General features: G+C 40.6%; 1 protein-coding gene across 6 annotated transcripts in view; it reads left to right on the top strand.

The window, feature by feature from the left end:
* The window catches only part of col8a2 (collagen, type VIII, alpha 2), a 123,343-nt gene that overhangs the window by 19,929 nt on the left and 83,077 nt on the right, over window positions 1-20,337 (top strand). The window contains exon 1 of one of the 6 annotated variants that reach the window (XM_042435195.1): window positions 2,612-2,726. The exons of the other annotated variants lie outside the window; for them this stretch is intronic. The gene's annotated coding sequence lies outside the window, so the exon portion shown is untranslated. Of the gene's footprint in view, window positions 1-2,611; window positions 2,727-20,337 lie in introns of those variants that run through there. 6 annotated transcript variants of the gene reach the window in all.

The following is a 20,337-nucleotide window of genomic DNA, read 5'->3' on the forward strand; positions in this document are numbered from 1 at the left end:
GAGAGGGTGTCCAGACCCCACCCCACCCGTCAACGTCCATGCACGGCGCCTCGCCCCACGTGTTCAGCTCTCTTGTATGTGTACGTGAAAGTGAGAGAGGCTGAGAGATTCAGGAAGGAGAGTAGTAGGATTTGGGCCCTACCAGAGGGCCACCTCGGCGGCTAGGGTTACCTCGGCTCATTCTTCCCTCCCCTCTTCCCTCCTTTTTTCCACATGAACAGGAAAACCCTGGCTCTCCCTCCCTCCGAGTAGTGGTGTGTAACTCTGTGTCTATGAGAGAGAGGTGGGCCGAGCTGGATCAGCTTGGCCTTGGGAAAACCACATACGAGAGTGTACCCAGCCTCCGACATGCTTCCCACCGAGAAATACATCAGGGACGTCCACGACCCCCTCATAAAATCTGCACCCCGCTTTCATCTCCGCTATGTCTTTCTTTGTTTCCTTGTTTCTTTCTCCCATTCTTTCTTTCTTGTTTTTCTTAGGTTTCACCAAGTTTAGCATTCTTTCTTTCCTTCCGTCTTTTTCAAATGTGCAAACATGTCAGTGGTAATTCATGTTGATAGCGGCCTTTTGTCCAAATATTTCCACTGTAACTTTAACCGAGAAATCAATGGTAAATCCTTTTAATCGAGCTGTTTGCTGAGGTGGCCACAAAGTCCTGCTTTCCTTGGCTAGTTGGAAACGACCTGTTTAAATATACGCCCATTCTCTGTTTAGAGTGGAGTTTTGGATTTAACCCCTCAGCCCGCCAGTCATCACACCTGATGGGAACAGATAGGCTGAATCTGCTTAAGCTGTCAGTCAGAGTTGGTCTTGGCTGTAAGAGCAGCATGTGTGGGTGGTGTGTACGTGCAATGGATGTACAGTGTGTGTTTGCATTGTACATATGGATTTGTGAGTACAGTATGTATGCAGGGCTTGTGTGGGTCATCTGGATGTACCGTGATTATGTGGAGTGTGAAGTACAATATGTGCAGTGTGTGTGAATTGGGTTTAGGCATGTTGTGTGAGTGTGCACAGGCTTCTTGTTAACTCTATGCAGTGTATGCTATACACACAGTGTACATCTTTTGTGTGTGTTTACACTATGCATAAATTTGGTGAATGTTTACTGTGTTGTCTATGCAAATACGTACAAGGGCGGCCTGTTTTTTCAAGTAGCTACCTACCAGTGCATCAGGATACACCACTGTTCTATTTCACTTCATTGATTAGCATCCACTCTGAAGCAGTTTTATCATATTGACTCCTTGGATAATCATATCCCAGCTACTGTATGTTAACTACTTCCGTCTGTATGGCACATCAGGCGTGTGCTTTGCAGCAGATATGTTTACACTTTACAATATTTGTATAAAGTATGTTGTAAATCTGTATAATGCTAACAAGCACACCCAACACTGATGTCAAGTACACTTAGACATTTCTGCAGCAAAGTGAAAAGCTTACAAATTCACTAGAAGTCAGCAAAAACAAGATTTTCAGGAGGTGTTTAGTTGCTCTTAAGTTCAATTTGATTCAATTAAGGCAATTAAAACCACTTGGTTAAGGCTGGAGAGAGATTGTGGTTACGGTAAACAATTGCCTCCATGGTTGAAACGTCATTGTACAAACATTAACTGTTATTATGAGATGGGTTGCAAACTGTGGTCTATGTCAAAGTCACAAGCTTTGCACCCTAAACCTTCCACCACAACCTCCTCTGTAGGAGCTTTTATTGCTGTTTAAGGTCCTTCTTCTTCGGCCATTGCTACTTAGAAAGTACAGTAGTTATTTACACGACTGCAAGATGTCATTTGCCCCATAAACATAAATCAGGTTTTTTTTGGCATTTCAACAACCAACCAAAGCCTTTTTTCTGTTGTTAGGACAGTCTCATGATTGTAGCTATTTATGTGTCGATTGTATGTACCGTCTGTGTGTAGTTTGTGCTGTTGCATGTTTGCTGTTAGATGGTAGCATATGAATGCATAAAAATCTGTGTTTGGAAATGCAAGAACATATAAATAAATATTCTCATAAAGAAACATAAAGCATTATGCTGTAGGACCATGTCAATGAATTGCTGTATCGGTACTGATTAACTGGCCAGTGTGGTGAAGTTCAGAAAATGTGAATATACAGAAATAGCATCATGGGCACACACACACACACACACACACACACACACACACACCTCCTCTTGCTCTCTTCACACATATGATCGCAATTACAGAATTATATACACTGCAGACTTTCCCCAGTGACTGATGACTGTGGTATTTTAGGGAGTCAAAACCACTCAATGGAACACACATACAGCGACACATACTAATACAGTAATGCCAGTAATTAGCTGTTCACAGAATGACTTATACATGTTGCACATACATGGACTTAAACACTGTTTGACATGAATCATAACCTACCCACCTATTCATTCAACCACACACAACCACAACCTCTCTTTCTCTCTCGCTCACACACACACCACACACACACACACACACACACACACACGCACACACACAGCGCAGTCTGTTCTCATCTACAGGCCATCCCAGCCCACAGATGTTCCCTCTCAGGGTGATCTCCAGGATTTGGGGAGTGTTTTGAAGCGTCGGGCCAATGACGCGCTCCAAAGCCCTGGAGATTTTAGTGGTGGGCCTAAAAGAGTATTTGCCCTACCTGCTGAACTCCGCAGAGATGCTGAGCTGGTGCTGACCATGGTATCTGAAGAGGCACAAGTGAGTGTGTGTGTGTGTATGAGTGGAAAGATGTGAATTTTTGACTATATTCCTTGAAAAGATGAAAATACACAACTTTCTATTGACCTTTCTCCAACTACATATTGACTCTTGCATAATTGTCTTATTGCAGATATGTTGTGTAGCACAGCAGTCCTGTGAGCTTTCATTCTTTAACTCTGCAGGCATTTTTTAAGTACGGATTACATTTTGGCAATCTGCCTCTGATACACACGCTTTTTTTCCCCTAATTTATGAGACTCTACATTGACCCTATTTACATCTTTTTTTTCCCCCTAATAGCTGATATATTTTGTAGATTCGGCCTCTCAAATGTATGGGCCAATGGGGGAATGTTCCTAATAAAAACCTGAAAAACCATTTGTATACAAATCTGTGCTTCAAATGTTTGTTTTGGTCTGCTGCACACTTTGAACTTTTTTTCATATTCAAATGTTTTTATGATAGATTCCTGACCGGTGAGAATGACGTAGGGGCAGGCTTGTCCTTTATTATATACTGGAATCGCAACTGGCAGTTTCAGTGTTATTTGTCATGCTTGCCCTGAGGATAGTGGATGAAAACGTTTAACCACGCAAAATTTGCACCATATTACCATTTTGCTTTTTCTGACATCATGTCTACACATCCAAATGGTTTTGCTTTGATAAATACCACACGTGAGAAGAATAAAACGATAAGGAAAACCATAAGACGACTCCAGACTCAACACGCTCTCATAAACATTTCACCAAAATTAGGTTCTGAAGGAAAATCTGAATGCTTTTGTAATTTATTGCAACACAGATTCACATCAATTTGTGCTCACTACAAAGTACTTCAAACTCATTGCACAACAGGCAGTCTACTGGGGGTTTAAGACTCTGTGAGGCTGTACTCAGCACAGCAATGCTTTGAGCTAAATGTCAGTGTCATGCTGACAATGACAATGACAATGCTAACAAGCTGATGTTACACAGCTAATGTTTTCCATGTGTCTCTTTTTAGTGTTAGCATGCAAACACCAGATAATTAACACTAAATACAAAGTACAACTGAGGCTGATGTTAATTTTGCAGGTATTTGGTCATAAACTAAAGTATTGGACACATTAAAATGTTGTTCTGTCAATGGTGCTAGATAAAATGTTAAGAGATATTATAATTCACCCTCAGGGGGACCAACAAATGTCAACAATGTCTGACAACCATGAATGTTCCCACCACATTTTGTGCCAATCCATTTTGTAGATGTTAACATGTTTCACAGGATAAATGAATACTTTGACCTGCTAATGACAGTAGAGGAAAAGTCAAGGGATCACCAAAGTCTTTGGGATTCGTCCTCTGGGCACCACGAATGTCTGAACGAAATTTCATGGCAATCCTTTCAACAGTTGTTGAGATATTTCAGTCTGGAACAAAGTAAACCAACCAACTAACTGACATTGCCACCCCTACCGCCATGTTAGCGGTGTGGCTAAAAGCAAACAATCATGCAAATAAAAAAACAACAAACAACAAGACTAACAATTGTAACAAGATTTGTACACATGTTGAATGCATTATGGTATAAAAATGAGACATGTTTAGTGTCATTGTAATCCTGTTGTGTGGTAAAATCTGCTGTGACTGCATAGTTTGATTTTCTATCAGAGGCAAGCAGAATAAGCTTGCATGTAGTCCCATTTTGGGGTTGCACAGTATGCGGTCAATTTGGCAATTAAATTGTGAATACGGGAGACATTCATGATTTTATCATACCCACAATCTACATGGGTAGGCAACAAAGAGTGGTGGCTGTGGATCCACAGAGCCAAACTGGTGGTGCAGGCCTATTCCAGATCTTGATTATACACTGCTCCTTTAAAGGAGCAGAAAGGGCAGATAATGAAATGTAAAGCTCTCTGAAATGGAGAGTGCCAGAGATATATAAAAAATTTCTCACAGCTGAAATGGTTAGGGTCCTATAAGTTTTCATTTGGACTGGAAGCAAGACTGTCACACAACTGTGACGACCAGGGGCATATTGTTGCCCTTAGCCTCGAGGTTTCGCAACTTTGTTATGTAACTCTTTCTGATTCAGCAGTGCTTGCTGCCGATGAAGAATGTACACAACTAAAAGAGAGCTGGATCTGTACCGAGGTTTCAATATGTTTCCATTTTGATCCTCAGAACCCACACTGGAAACACAAGACTCCGGCCAAGACCATTTTTGAAAAAAGCCCATATGAGTGAATGTTACAACTTACAAACACGTTTTCCTTTTTGTAACATACAGAATAGAAGATAATGACCGCTCCACCCGGCTAAATCTTTGCTAAGGTGCTGGGAGCATCAGTGAGTCCATTTCTGCACTGTTAGATCTATGCAGTGTTTCACTTTATTTTGAGCTTTCGGTCTATCAGACCTTCATCAGAGCATACATCAACATACATCAACACATATGCTCTGATGAAGGTCTGATACACCGAAATGGCAAAATAAAGTGAAACATTACATAGATCTTATTGTGCGGAAATCTCTTCTCACATACAGAATGGAAAAGGAAAGAGCAGAGCACTTAAGGATTTACTACTAATGAATGTCTTTAAATAGATCAACTCATTGGAGGGTCAGGCTTTACTGTCATGAAACCAAACCCATTGGCCGTCAGACTACTGCACTGTTCTCTCCATTTTTATATCCCTTTTGGGGTTCGTCCATATTAGCATAAAAACATGAATGAGGATTTTTTGCTTTGCATCTCTGAGATGAATGTTCTAATGGACTATTTATAACACCTCATACCGAATTGAAAAACATTCAGTTGTCTTTACTAGGTTTATACAAAGATAATCATTCCAGGAGATTGTCAGTTTTTCAAAGATTTATAATCAGGACATTGACACACTGCTCTATGATCTAGTAAAAAATGATTATTTAAAAAGTGTCAAGAACATCTTACCTAATATACCAGCTGGCATTCGAATACAGCAATATGATATTTGGAGTTTATGAAACTTTTACATCAGTGATGATTGTTCTAGGACCAATCACTTGATATATATGAGTTCTATTTCCCGATTCTACCAAATGCCTTTGTTTCTGTGGTTCTGAAATTTTCCACTGAGTCGACATAGAGTGTAACCATCTCTCCAGGCCATGGTGCGTGTGCGCCTGTGCGCTTTTAAGGGATGAGGATGGGATTCATTGAGGTTTGAAATGGGAAACAGACTAGCAGAGACTCTTCCAGGGGTGATTATATCTGTGGGATAGTGGGGTCCATCCAAATGTGTGTGGCGTCTTTGTCTCAGCCTGGCTCCCTACTGCCACTCAGGGGTGCAGAGGGGGCTTGAGGCTGGAGGGTCCTACTTTATACCTGTGTCTCTTGACCCTCAGTCATTACCGTCCTCCATGATGCTGGCCTTTTTCTTGGTATGGAAGGAGTTGGTATTCTGGTATGTCCATGATCAGACCCATTATTTTCAAGAACAGATTATTTGCATCTCACCATGCCAAGGCAAACAGCCCAAATAACAAGAGACACTCCAACAGAAATCATGAATTCATGTCTTTAGGGTAGAGGTTATCTTAGTAAAATATGGGAAAAGAGATGATAATTGAGGACATGATTCTAAACATTGTGTATCCATTGTCATAATTTCGTTACTGAGGATGTGGGTTCCTGGGCATGTCCTTTATTCTGACACACACTAAAGATAACTTCCTGTCTCTTTGCCCACATGATGCCGGTGGTCCTTTTCTGGATGCTGGTGCCTCCTTTTGCTTGGAGTTCTCTGGAATTTTTTGTTTTGTTTTCTTGTAGATCAGAAACAGGCCCATAATAGTCTGCATACACTCCTGGCCCCTGTTAGGAACAAATTCAGAGACTACTTCACTTTGATTGCTTCAAGATGAGAATTTGTGCCTAATTTCTGTTACCTGTTTATCAGCTATGCATTAAGACCGCAGAAACAAAAACATGGAGCTTTTGTTCAGGAAGAAGAGTACCTAAGACTTTATTCTTTTTCAAGTTACAAAAACCATGAAAGCAACCTTTCCATTGCCTAATTGACATGACTTGATTACACATGATTAGAAGTTGAAACAATGAATAATTTCATGTTGTTTTGCGTATACTGTTTGCAATTGACAGCTGGCTTTTCCAAACTGTTTATTTAAAGTCAGATGCATGCTGACCTTGTGCAACACAATGGAGAAAGGAATGGCTGATGTGGGGAATGAGCAGGTTTTGTTTGAGCGTGTAAATGTTGTTTGTGTGAGATGGTTCCCCACAGGAAACAAATGTCCCTTCTCTGCAGAGAGCTGGATCAAGGCTGGGTGATGATGTTGTGTTTGATAAATGAACCTGTGCGCTATTTGCACCCTGTTGCACCACGCCGCCAGCGGTACTGAACACTCATGCCCCCTTGAATACCTCCAGCCACTCGTTGCCAGTTCTCTCGGATCAACACGCAGCTTCTCCTTTTAGGATGTTCATGGCATCGAGTCATAATCTGAACCGCATGTCGGAGTCTTGGTTCCATTCGCTACCATCCTCATTCCTTCTTTCTTTCATTCCAACTTCCTCTCACTCTCTCTTCCTGACCCTGCAGCTGTTTTTAGGGAATATTTCCTTTGTTTCCTTCATTCTCTATTTGATCAGAGTGTCTTAGTATATTACCTGGTTGAAGAGGGTATGTGATGCTTATCTCTCACCCTCTGAACCTTTACCTTGTCTAAAAGCTGCCTCTCCTTCCCCACTGGCAGGCGAAAGATGTGCATGTGAATATGTGCACGTGTGTATGTTGTGTACTCCATCCATCCACTCTATGCAGCACATCTGCGCAGCAGCTGAACGCTCCTTCGGGCAACGTCTGCACTGTTTGGTTTTCAACATCTTGTATGTGTGTGCGTGTGTAGGGATGTGTGTGTTTATGTATGCTATATAAGATAAGGCGACCCTGAACGGGATAAGTGGTTTAGAAAAAGGATGAATGGATGTCTTTTATGTCTCTGCATGTGCACTTGCGCTTGTGTCAACCTTACACAATCACGATTTCAATGTGTGTGTGCATGTACATCTTGCATGCATATATGTTGTACAGTATGTAGAATACAGGTGGATGTCACTCCTTTATGAACCCAGTCACCCCTTCTTCTATAAAGCTTACATACTGTTCCAAGGCCCTGCAGAGATAATATTTTATTAGGTAACCAAACACAGCCAATATGGCAGAACTGTACATTGCAGTCTCTTTTATTTTTAGCTCCCGGATCAGACCCAGGTCTACAGTCAGCGTTGATGGCTTTTAGAGAACGACTCATACACACCACAGCCTTAAGACTCTCATGCAAGCGTTGAGTCTTTGGCAGGCATTAAGGCTTATGTGAGCCGAGCCAGGTGATTGTCTTTTTTGCCTGTGTATTTTCTCTGTATTCAGGTATAAATATTTATTATATGGAGAAACAAAACTGAAGAGGCTGTTTGTGTTCACTACCTCAGCCCCCAGATGATTTTCTTTATTCATGTGTTATAGATTTTGCTTGATAAGTCGGATTTGTTAACATAACATTAAAATCATAGTAGCAGTAGAATAGGCTACATTGGGTTTTCGTCTTTGTGTTTTGCTCATTGGAAATTCTAAAAAATGTATCAACTCTCGGGCTGATCTTGGAATCAGTTTCTAGAATTTGGCCTGCTCGTACAAACACACTTGTGGAGAAAACAAGTGCCCTGTTATGGTCGTTGTGGGATGTACAAACTTTCTGGCTGGACTAGTGAAATGTTTTGCACATCATCCGCCAATGCGTGATAATTTGTGATTTGTCTCAATTTTCACACTGTTGTGAGCAAATGTCTCAATCCCGGTTTCATTTCAGTGCTTACAGTAGAAGTGTGCGAACAAAAACAAAGCTGCAGCATGTAGACACATTTGTATGGGGCAATGTTTTCAGCTGTGGTTTAATTTTGGGCATGTTTGCCTTCACCAACACTTATAATGTAATCCCATGTGGCCCACCAGCCTTCTTTTTGTCTCTAACTTCAGTCATCTGGTAAATTGAACTGAAATTAAAATTAATTCTTGGTAAGACATCAATGTATCTTTGATGTTTGTTTTGAATTTTATACTTATTTGGTCAAAATTGTAATTACAAAAAAGTGATAGCACCCTCTACATAACTGTTCTCCATGTGGCTTGAATTTGGTTTCTTGCTGACACAGTACTGATATTTGATTGGTGCAAGATCTGTGTGGAGGGGCTCTAAAATAAATTTGCAATACCACTTCAATTGCAAGGGTAATATGAACAGTTAACCAGCTGGGGGCTGAGGTTGTTAACTGCTGCTTAGCTGTAATTTGTTTGTGATCGGGCACACTACATTTCTGTGTGACTATACATTACTCCATGTCGAATAATGGGATAACATGTGTTGTTACTGTGAGTTTTGACAGTCTGGTCATCTGCCATCACCACACCTGGACCCCTAAAGTCAGCTAACGCCAACTAGACCCTCTCCTTTATATAATGTGGGACCAACACAGCACTGAGTGTGCAGGAGCAGCTGATGACTCAACAGTGTTAAAGCAACTTCAGCAAAAAGTAACATCTAGTTTGAATCATTGACAACCATCTTCCACTTTATGAGTGGATGCTAGTTAGCCTAGCAATTTATATAGCCTTGACTTCCCAAGTGGAACTTAAAGCATGATGGGTCTTCCTCATTTTTGAATGTTGTGAAGGGACAGACGTAACAAATAGCTGGCAGTACATCACCAAAGCTGTAAGCTTGTTGAAAAAGGGAAAATAATGTCTTGTATCAACATTTGTAGGCTATACAGTATGAGATACAATATGAGTAGCGTACCATGGTAGTTGACTGCGAGTCAGCTGCTGCCAGTCAGACACTTTTTCTGCAAATGTATGCTCCCAAATATGTGCAATAGTATCAGTATCATTATAGCTTATAATTACTTACACAAAAAGTAAGAAGAATTCAAATCAAATCATTACATGTTAATCTTAACTGCTAAAGATCATTAACAGCTGCAAGACAAAGACTGTCTCATAAAGTGACATGCGAAACTGAGTTAGAATGAGGTTTAAAACTCATTTAAGGGGCTGCATGCATGGCAGAGCATTTATTACCATGTATACACTGGGCACATGTTTTCGATCTGCACTGCTCTGTGACCTGTCTTTTTTCTTAACATGTCATGTCGACTTTTATTCCTCAATCTAGTATTTCTTGCTCCTGTGGCAAAACAAACTCTGGAGCGACAGATGTGAGTGAAATGTCGATATAGGAACAAGAGACAAAACTGGAGGGAAAAACTCTGAATTTCCTGAAATGATCCCTTACGCTTTCTGCACATGATTCCAGTGATTAATGGGCAGGGAGCACAGTGATTTGGTGTAATCGAGGTGGCAGGGATTTGTGCTATATACATCCAAATTGAGATTAATGGAGAGGACTCTATGTACTTTGCTTAGAAAGTGCCCTGCACTACATCACAGGGTTGGTGAGCTGCTTGCCAAGATTCTGTATAAAATTAAGTCATGTGAATATCTGTAAATGCTGCATTTCAAGATATTGTCAGCTTCAGCAGTAGGATGCCTTTACAGATGGTTTTGTTGCTGTGTTGGTCGGTCCACTACTTTGGTCCAGACTGAAATATCTCAATAAATATTAAATGGATTGCCATGAATTTTTGTACACACTTTCATGAATTCTAATGACCTTAGTGATCCCCTGACTTCTCCTCTAGCACCACCAGGTCAAAGCTTTTACTTATCCAGTGAAATATCTCTACACCTACCAGATGGGTTGGCATTAGGACTGAGCAATATAGCCAAAAAAGTTTATCGATTTTTTTCCCTGTAAAATGCAGGAAAACAAAAACATGACTGACTTCATGTGCTACTATTCACATGCTACTATTCATTATGGTACAGTAGTGACTTTAGATAGCTAATGTAGGCAGTTGTCATCTACCTTCCTCTTTGACTAAAAATGACTTTGGTGTGCTAATTGTATAAACTTGATTTTCATAATATAGGCATTTTACACATATTGTGAAAAAATATAATAACAACAATGACAATAATTAATTAGTACATAATTTTGAACAGATATTCATGGTTTCCAGAGGATGCATCCTAATGAATTTAATGACCCCTTGAGTTTTCCATTAGCGCCACCATGAGGTTCACAATTTATTTTTTGTCTCAACAGTTATTGAATGGATTGCCATAACATTTGGTACATAAATCCATGTCCCCGTCAGAATGAATTGTAATCACTTGTGTGATCCATTAACTATTTGTCTCACACCATCATGAGGTCAAACTTTCAATTTGTCCAATACTGTGGTTTATAATCAAATATCTGCCAAAAATCTTCACACATTTCTATCATTCACTGCTCATTTGTAATTGTCTGCATGCTAACACACAAAACATCACTATGTTAGAATTGTCATTATGAGCATATTAATATGATGATGTTAGCATTAAACTAGAAGCTCTGCTGTGCCTTAGTACAGCCTCACAGAGCCACAAGCATGGCTTTATAGACTTAGAATATTTTTAAATGGCCACTTTTCACATTTACTTGAGTAATTTGAATTCCTTTGACTCCCCCTTGGTTTATTTTTAAAAAGTATTTCTAAATGGTTCACTAAGTAGATGAATTTCAGTACATTTTTCTCTTATCAAACACATATTTATTTAAACTTTTAAAAAAGTGTGGGAAGCTAAAGATGGTTGACTTAAATTATTGACCTCAGACTACAAGGGAAGCTGCTGTATGAGGGAGGTAGACATTTGATATAATTTGTTTCTCACTGTCTCATATGCAGACATACACACACCTACAGTACACACAGACGTATTTGCTTATCACTGCTTGCATGCTCTGTCAACAGCAGTCATGCTGCTGGGGTCATGCAATACATCACTGAACTACAAAATATATCACACCAAATTTTATAGCACAATGGGTTTACTCTTGTGATATCAGTACGTCCCAAATGTCAGGAATTCATCACAAGGAATGTCACTGTATCACACATTCACACACACAAAACTTTCAACGCAGCGAGTGGTCATAATGCGGGAATGCAAAACCAAACGAAAAAGAGGAATTCTGGGAACAAAAGGGAAAACAAGCCAACAAAGCAATAAACTGTAAATCAAGAGTGTGTTCTGACCACTGGTTGATGGATGCTGGCTGCAGTGTTTGTGTTTACTGGGGTATCGTATGCTGTTTATGAGCAAGATGAGATCAGAACATGGGGGTTACCATGGGAGCAGACAGACCATCCGGGGGTCGTGTGACGGAGGCCTGGGGCACTCTGTCATCACCAAGTGGAGCTCTCCGCTTTGATTTCCTTTATTAGGTTCCTTATGTTTGCCTCCGTGTCTGTGTGCATACGTGCATGTGTGTGTGCATGTTGGGGTCGATTCACTTCATGGGTGCTTGCGTCCTCGATGATTAATTTAATAGTGGAATGTTATCCATAAAGCTTGAATGACATGTTTGAGCGTCGTTAAGTTTTTAGTCACAGCAATCTGGTTTCTTGTAATCACATATAGTGGGTGACACAGTACAGAACAGGCCACTCGTGACACACATTGCAGACACACACACACACACACACACATTGTGGTTAGTACAACTCATGAGCCGAAGTCGTTAACAAGGTCACTGTTGCTGTTTTTTCAAGTGTGTACCTCTGTGTTGCCTGGTGCAAGCTAAGGGCTCAGTAGAACTAGAATTAATAACAGCTACATTTTGGGCTGAAAATCATTTATTTCAATGGAATTGATGAGATCAGTGGATTTACTCACAGAGGTGAAGAAAATTTGCACAGGGACTTTGAGGTAGAGTTCAACTTTGACATGTAATTTTGCACCGTTGACCAATTGCAAACATTCCTGACAGTTCTTATTGTTGCACCATCCAGTTTTATGTAACACTGCTCTGTTGAATGAGAAGTAACGCTGATAGTTTTCCTCTTTGGATCAATTTTGTGATGACAAAACTAGCCACAAGGTAAGTATGCATGATCTGCAAGTAATCATTGCATCCCCAAGCCTCCAGCAGTATTTCGTGAGGATGTGCAAATTAATTTTGTATGACTGAGGCACTAAGTCTCAGGTTCTTAGAATGAGAAAAAAGTGGAGGTTGATCTTAAAAGGATGTGAAAGAATGACTGGAAGAGTTTTGTCCACTTGGGGGCAGCACAACAAGCTGTATATCAGCACTGACATATTATCAACATAAGTCTGTATGGTAAAAGTGTTAGAAAACAGTTTCCTATTTACATATCCAGCAGACACAGAACAACATTGATATTCATGTTGAGTTGTGTTTGTTACCACTTGACAAATGTAAGTTCAAAACTCACTCTTATTTTAGCTCTTTTTTGCTCTCCACCAACTCCTGAGGAAAATATCTCCCTGTTTAGCTGCTAAATTTTCCACCAGCTACTCACTAACCTTATGTGTCTGCTGTTTGGTGCTGGACAGGTAGCATGCAGTGGATTTATATGAACTCATTTAGTCATTTCAGCCATTGTTAATATAAAAATATTGATTAAAGCAGCTTTAACTTAGGTGCTGTTAAAGTTCTGAGACTCCAAAGGTGCTTTTGAGTGCACTTCAGGAAAACTTTGATACAGACACTTTTAAAATCAACCACAGGAAAGCTTCAGTCTGCAGCTAAAAGTGATGTTACAATCATACAGCAAAACATTAAAATTACTCAAAATGATTCACTAGCGACAAAGCTGTAGAAAACCTCACTAAATATTTGAGCAAACGTGGCAATAAGACTCTCAGTTTTTACAGTCAACATTAATGTTCTTTACCATGAAGTATGTCAACTACATCATTCAAATATGCACATTCTTCTGTCAGTGGCTGTGGCCTTGGCTAACTTGGAGACCAACAATATTGAGATTTCCCCTCAAGTTAATACAGGAAAACCGTCCAGAAGACTAATTTTAATTCAGACATTAACGGGTGGAGTCAAAAATTTGTCAGAAGCCAAGATCAAAAATTTCTTCTATTTTCTTTTCTTATTTTTACATGTGCTTTTCCCACAGTAAGATTTGCTAGTCAATTACAGTACTATGCATTGAAAAACTGTGATTCTTTGGCTCCACCCATCGAGTTCTAACTCAACCAATAAGATCAACTTTGCCTCTAAAATGTTTGTATAACTAAACATCCAATCTGTTATTTGCGCCTGACTGCAGACAGGATATTATGACAGGCACACTTTCACAAACAGGAAGCACTTTAACCCAAGCGACAGTGCAGTTTATTTTGATTATGATTTGTTTAGACCTCAGCAGCATTCCCCCCAACAGTATTGTATGTAAATGCATGATTTAATTTGATACATTTTCTTGCTTCTCCAAGCGATGAAATATGGCTGCTGGATCCATTTAAAAGTGGTGAAAGCTGTCTTTATCAGAGCATGTTTGGGTTTTTCTATGTGACGCTGAATATGGCAAAGCTCATTGTATTGCCGTGTCAATCAAGCCCACGAAAAGTGGTTGATTGTGTTTTTATCTAGTAAAAACGCGTATTTAAAATGTGATATTAGGATGGCAGTTTCATATCAAAATGTCAACAGTATTATGGGAAAGGTCGCTGCTGAAAAACAATCAGTGACGGAGTATTTGCTTGTATGAAATTCAGAAATTCACACAAAAAAGTGCCTTTGTGTACATCTACTTAACATTTTCTGACTTTCCTTATGTCAAACATTATTTATTTCACTAAGTGTGTGAGTCATATCACTACTGATTTATGTTCAACTACCTTCTTACTTAAGTTCATGCTATTACACCCATGCATCTTGTGTGTATGTATGTTTTTGTTTCTGCTAGGCTCTGCACCATTGCAGTAAAATTGATTTCCTCAGATTGTCTCATCACACCACGAGAGCAGGAAACAGGAAGTGCTTGTTGCTATGGCGCAGCGTGAATGTTATGCTCTGACAAACACTGCTTAGTGACACTTGGCAAGTAGCGTTGTTACTGTCTGGACCACCCTGCGAATAAGCAGACGCGCGTGCGCGTATCCGTGTCTGTGCGGGTTTTCCTGCTTCCTTAATGCGTTGCTTCCTCCGTCTATTTGTCTTCTCACAAATGGGCGGCTGACTTTGCAGAGGGGGCTCATGGGAGATAAGCTTCAGAGGTCGCTGAGCACTCATAAAGTACTCTCACTGACCAGCTCGTCCAGCTCAGACGTTTTCAAAACCTCTCTAGATTTCTACATCAACAAATATCACTCCAGCTAGCAAAAAATTTAAATGAATAAATGAAAAATGAAAAGAATAAATAAAATGTAACACATCTCTGGCTTGGACAAGCATTGTAATGGATTCCAAACCAGTAGTAAGGACTTGAGTCTCAACTTGAAGACTATCAAGGGATATCTATGATCTATAGCAGAACACAGTCGACTGGAGCTGGGGTGAGAAGGCAGTTGTCGGGGGTCACGGGCGCCCCGGGGAAGATAGATGAAGTGTGGGCCCGACCTCCACCTCCTTTCCTACTAGGAACCTTCTCCTCCTTATCCCTGGAAGTCACCCCTGACTGGGGCCCTATTTGTCCAATTCACATTTGCTCTTTGTCAAACAGGAGAGGAATGATGGGATGAAGGGTTTGTGTTATGTAACAGCAGCACTTTGATATGAACACCTATACATAGGGCACAAAGTGGTAGGCATGCTCAAGAACACACAGCCAACTGTCAAAAAGTGCTTTTGATTGCAGTAAGACGGGCTAGTGTTAGGTACCCAGTGTGGCTATATGTGAGGTCGACAGTCTAACTACTCACCAGGGAGGAGAGACTTTATAACCGACCTATAATCACCTGTCACCCCACAATCCTCTAACTACCTCTGAGGTTACACGAGCATGTGTGTGGTTTTTACTCTGATTAAAGAGGCAGACAGACACATGGGAAGAAAGAAATACTTACACTCATTTATCATCTAAGTTGCAAGACAAATGCATGCAGAGCATTAGTATTAGTGAAGAATTTCTTGCTAGACAGCAGTCAAATGCAAAGTAAGCAGTAGGAGTCTCTAAAAGCATTTGGAATGTATAACAAATGTTTTGGGCGCCGTTTTTCAGTGTTTTTACATTCCAGACATACAGTGATGAGGGTCATTTGTCTTATGTGGTCATTTGTGTGAGCGCCTGTATGCGTGTGCATGTGCAAATGATTGTGGGCGGAGCGCATAGGATGGGAAACAAAGCGATTTTGGCCAAGGGATTAGGTATAAATTGGTACGCTGTGAAAGACAGGAAAAACAAAGTGAAGATAGATAAAGTGAGAGGGTGGAGTGAGGCAGAGAAAATTAAAGGAAAATAAATGGGAGGGCAGAGAGGCAAGTAGAAGTAGAGAAGCGGAATTAGGGTGGAAAATAGTGGAAAAAATAAGGAGGGAGGGCTGAGGGAGTGGCAGCGAGGGTCGTTTGAGTTGGAGCGAGAGGAGAAGGGGCTTTGGGAGGGGAAGGGAGAGGGACACTGTGAAATGTTGAAAAACCTCACAATTGATGGTGTTTGATTTCCACAGTAATTACCATTCCTCTGGCTCCGTGCATTCCCAATCTGGGCCTATCTTATATCCACGCCACATTCCGCAAATGATTAGCTGGCCCACTGCTTCTCCCTGCTGCCCACGGACTGAGTCTGCGAGAAAGACAGTCAGAGTTTGAGTTTTGATGTTCCTCTGTGAAACACAAACAGAGAAAAAGTTGCAAAAAAACCCCTTAGAAACCTCAACAGTCATTACTCTAAAAAATGCCTATAATGAGCAAAAAGGTGTAGAGACCATCCCTAATGACAATGCCGCAGGGTACATAAGACGACTGCCTTCTTGTTGAGAGAAAGAAATAACGAAGGAGAGGAAAAAGAAAGAAAGACAGAGAACACTAGTTACTGTGCCAAGCTTATTCGCACACGGCTCCAACAGCAGCCATGCTCAGCTGTGTGAAAAGAACTGGCTGCAGTCGTTTAGAAAATGTCCACTTCGCTTTTCCCTGTTGATAATTCTTCACTGGAGGAGAGTTTGGTGGACAAGGCCTCAGTGCGTGGAGCCCAATAGAATGAACTATGACTTCGGCTTGTGCTGATGCTATGGCACAGTGGATCTTGGTGTGTGTGTGGAAGAGCTGCATGCATGTATATGTGTGTGTGTGTATGCAAAACCCTTGCAGCATATATCTTTACATGTCTGCTTGTGGTGTTTGTGCGCTTGTCTTTCTGTTTGTGTGTGTGGCTGCGTAATATAAAGTTAATGTGTGAAAGATTTAATGCTGCCACATGCAGAGGAGCAGACTATAGATCAGCGGGCCCCCAGACTCCAGAGTACCTGGAGGTCTCGGGGTCCAGCCGCTATCCCATCAGCGAGGTCATCAATCACTGTCCAGTTACACGGCAGGAGGCTTCACTGTGTGTCCCTGAAGCCTGCAGAGCAATAAAGTCGCCATCATATTTTCCAATATTGCACAGGGCAGCATGTGAACAGGCCCATTCTGTAAGTTTAAAAGCTTCTGTACACTGAGCAGAGTGAGGCTATTAAACAGACATGCACAGACACAAGAAAAATTTACATCACATTGATATATCAAGTAGACACAAACAGGATGGCGCTCATGGTGTTGTACACCCATGGGTGACTCAGCATCGCTACAGTCTAGACAGAGCACAATGAGGTCAGCCGTTCTCTCACTTCACCTCTAATCTGCCTGACTGTATTCATGGGACTGTGGATTCATCTGTTATGTAGTATTACCATCACGGCAGTGTTGAAGGGTGTTTATTTATTGTCTATTACAATGGTTCCCAACTCGTGGGTCTTGAACTCTGGGTCCTTTCTGAGTGGGTGGCGAGCATGTGGGTCAAGTGTGGGAGAATTTCTGGAACACTTGTATCTTAAAGTACCACAACATGGAACTTTACAGTACAAGTAGCCTATCAATGCCGGGTGTAGTACTGTATGTTTGATGCATTATACACTTTGCATCCATTGAAAATGAGCTTTAAAATGACTTTTCATCTCTTTATGATCATCAGCAAATCAACTGTTTTATTACCATGTTCTTATTATCAGACCAGTTATTTTGCAGTATGTTATCCCATAATAAACATTTAAGAAACCCTTAATTCAGGCCATAACTCATTACTTAGTAATGTGAGTACTTTTTCAGTAACGAGTAGTGTAAGGGTTCTAATTACATGACAGTTACTAATCACAATAATGCACTGTTACTTTGACTTTAGTATAAGGGTCTGCTTGTATAGTGGATGTGTCAGCTTGGCAGGAGGCTGGAGGTATAGTAGAAGGCAGCTAACCTCTATCAAAACAGGATAAATGCTCCCAGTAACTCCCAAGTAGTGTAATTTACATGTTGTGTCTTCTGTCGGACGTTGGCCAATGATAAGGCTGCATTCAGGAATCACCTGTTTTTGTTCAGAATTGGATAGTGTATGAACCCCGAAGCTTCAGTGGGAAGAGTTCTGCAGTGCTGCGCTCAGTCACCGTGGCTAATGTTAAGCTAGCTGTAAAAGTGGTCAGTAAATACCTCCAAACCGCAGGCGGACCGCTTGTTAAACAACAACGTCTCGTTCTTGATTTCCATTCATTTTAAATACAGATGTCAAATGTGGGTGTTGAGGCTTTTGAGTTGTTTAAAGGGGACACAACCCATGGAGCAGGTTGTCCCATGGGTCCATGTTGTCCACTTGTATATTCCAGATGGGATTTTGGCTCAAACATGTACGGAGGTATCTGAGAAGCTGTAGTTTTGAGTAAAGAACAAGAAAAAGAAAAGAAGTTTCTGTAGTTTGGAATGAGTAGTAGTTGATTACATGCCCAACACTGGTTGTGATGTTTTAATATTGTTTTAATCTTGTTTTTAAGCCATAACTGCATGCTTTGTTGTTCTTATTTAATTGAGTTTGAAGCCCTAGTTGCACTTTGTTTATTTTTGTTTCTTGTTAAATAAAATTGAAGAGACAACACAGTGGTTAGCACTATGTCCTCACACCAAGATGATCCTGGTTTTGCATCCACTGACAGACAGAACTGATTGATGGAAATAAAGCTAAATGGGCGTCAAGTTATGTTTTGTGTTGGCTTGGATGTAATGCACTTAAGGGAAATTTTGGAACCTGCAGCTTGGCAAATTGGAACCACTGGTATATTCGTCATAATTGAAACATATGCAGATTCCCATTAAGTTTTATGGGAATATGGATATGTTTCTCTTCCCATAAATGGTGCATTTTTCAGGGTAGTTTTAACTGTGCACAGAGTTTGACAGTAGTTACTACAGTCTCAGCTCTACAGCATTATTCAGTATTTTCCTTTGCCAAAACGAAAGAAATCATTGTGGTAGGAAAACATTTTGGATGTTTGTCCTTGAGAGAAAAGCCATGTGAACATTCAACATTAAATAACAATGGAAACACATTTCATGAATAAGTAGGCACACCATTTATAGCAAAGTGTTTCCTGATGCAGCTAAGTTCTTTTTATCGTTTCTATTTTCTTTGCCAGTCAAAGCACACCTAACTCACATTACATTGTTTTGTTACATGTTTATGTAAGATTGCCTGCACAGCTGAATGGAAACATGATTATGGATTACTTCAACCCAGACTCTTTAAACATTTCTGCAGTGGCATTTATGTTGTTGATAATTTCTGACTGAAAAAATGACCAAATATATATATTTTACTCACAAGAAATTGCACAATAGAACTTTCTTAAATGTGTTTAAACAGGCCCAGTTAAATCCATAGCTGTGGATTCCTGCATAAATGGGAAATGACGGATGAAAGAGATGGGGTTGCTGCTGTTGGAGAACTCTTGGGCAGATTATCAACATTTCTTCTCCCTGAGACATTGAATATTTGGAGAAGTGACAGTTGTGTATTTGGGTAAGGATGAGAAAATTCGTTTAAGCCAAAATAGAGGAGGGAAAATGAAAGTGAGAAAACAAACAGTGAATTCGGTTGCACACTTCAGTTGTGCAATGATTGCAAATATGAAATACATTTTCCCTTTCTCTGTCGTTCAAGGACAAGCTTGCATATTCCCCCTGCATTCATTTGTCTTACTTTTATTCCTCTTGTAAAATCTGTGCATCAACCCCACAAAGCAAGTTTTTTCCACCTTCTCTCCAGGGAACTAGAATAAATATTTACTATTTCCTTGTTCCAAGCTGGTGTCCCACTGTATCACATGCTTTTTTTTTTCAGCAAGTGGTCTCAGGTGTGTAGCCACGCTCACAGCTTTGGAAATGTTTTTCCTCTATGAGGTTTGATCGATATATCCGGAAGAAGCTCGGAACGATGCCACGGTCTGGGATTGCACAGGATTTTGGAATTATCCGCTGATGTGTTGCAAAGGGTCTGGTGAAAAGCTCCTCAGCAACAGGCTTTGATCAGGCGTGCTGGGAGAGGACAGGAGCGGCACTGACCGTATATGTTTTGACTGGCCCAAGTGAAAAAGGTTGGCATGGAGTGTAAGAACTGGCACAACAAAGTAGAAAGTGTAAAACTGAATTTGTCTGAGAAACGTGTGACAGCCTTA

This window comes from Thunnus maccoyii, chromosome 15 (assembly GCF_910596095.1).
Source record: "Thunnus maccoyii chromosome 15, fThuMac1.1, whole genome shotgun sequence".
Classification (NCBI taxonomy): domain Eukaryota; kingdom Metazoa; phylum Chordata; class Actinopteri; order Scombriformes; family Scombridae; genus Thunnus; species Thunnus maccoyii.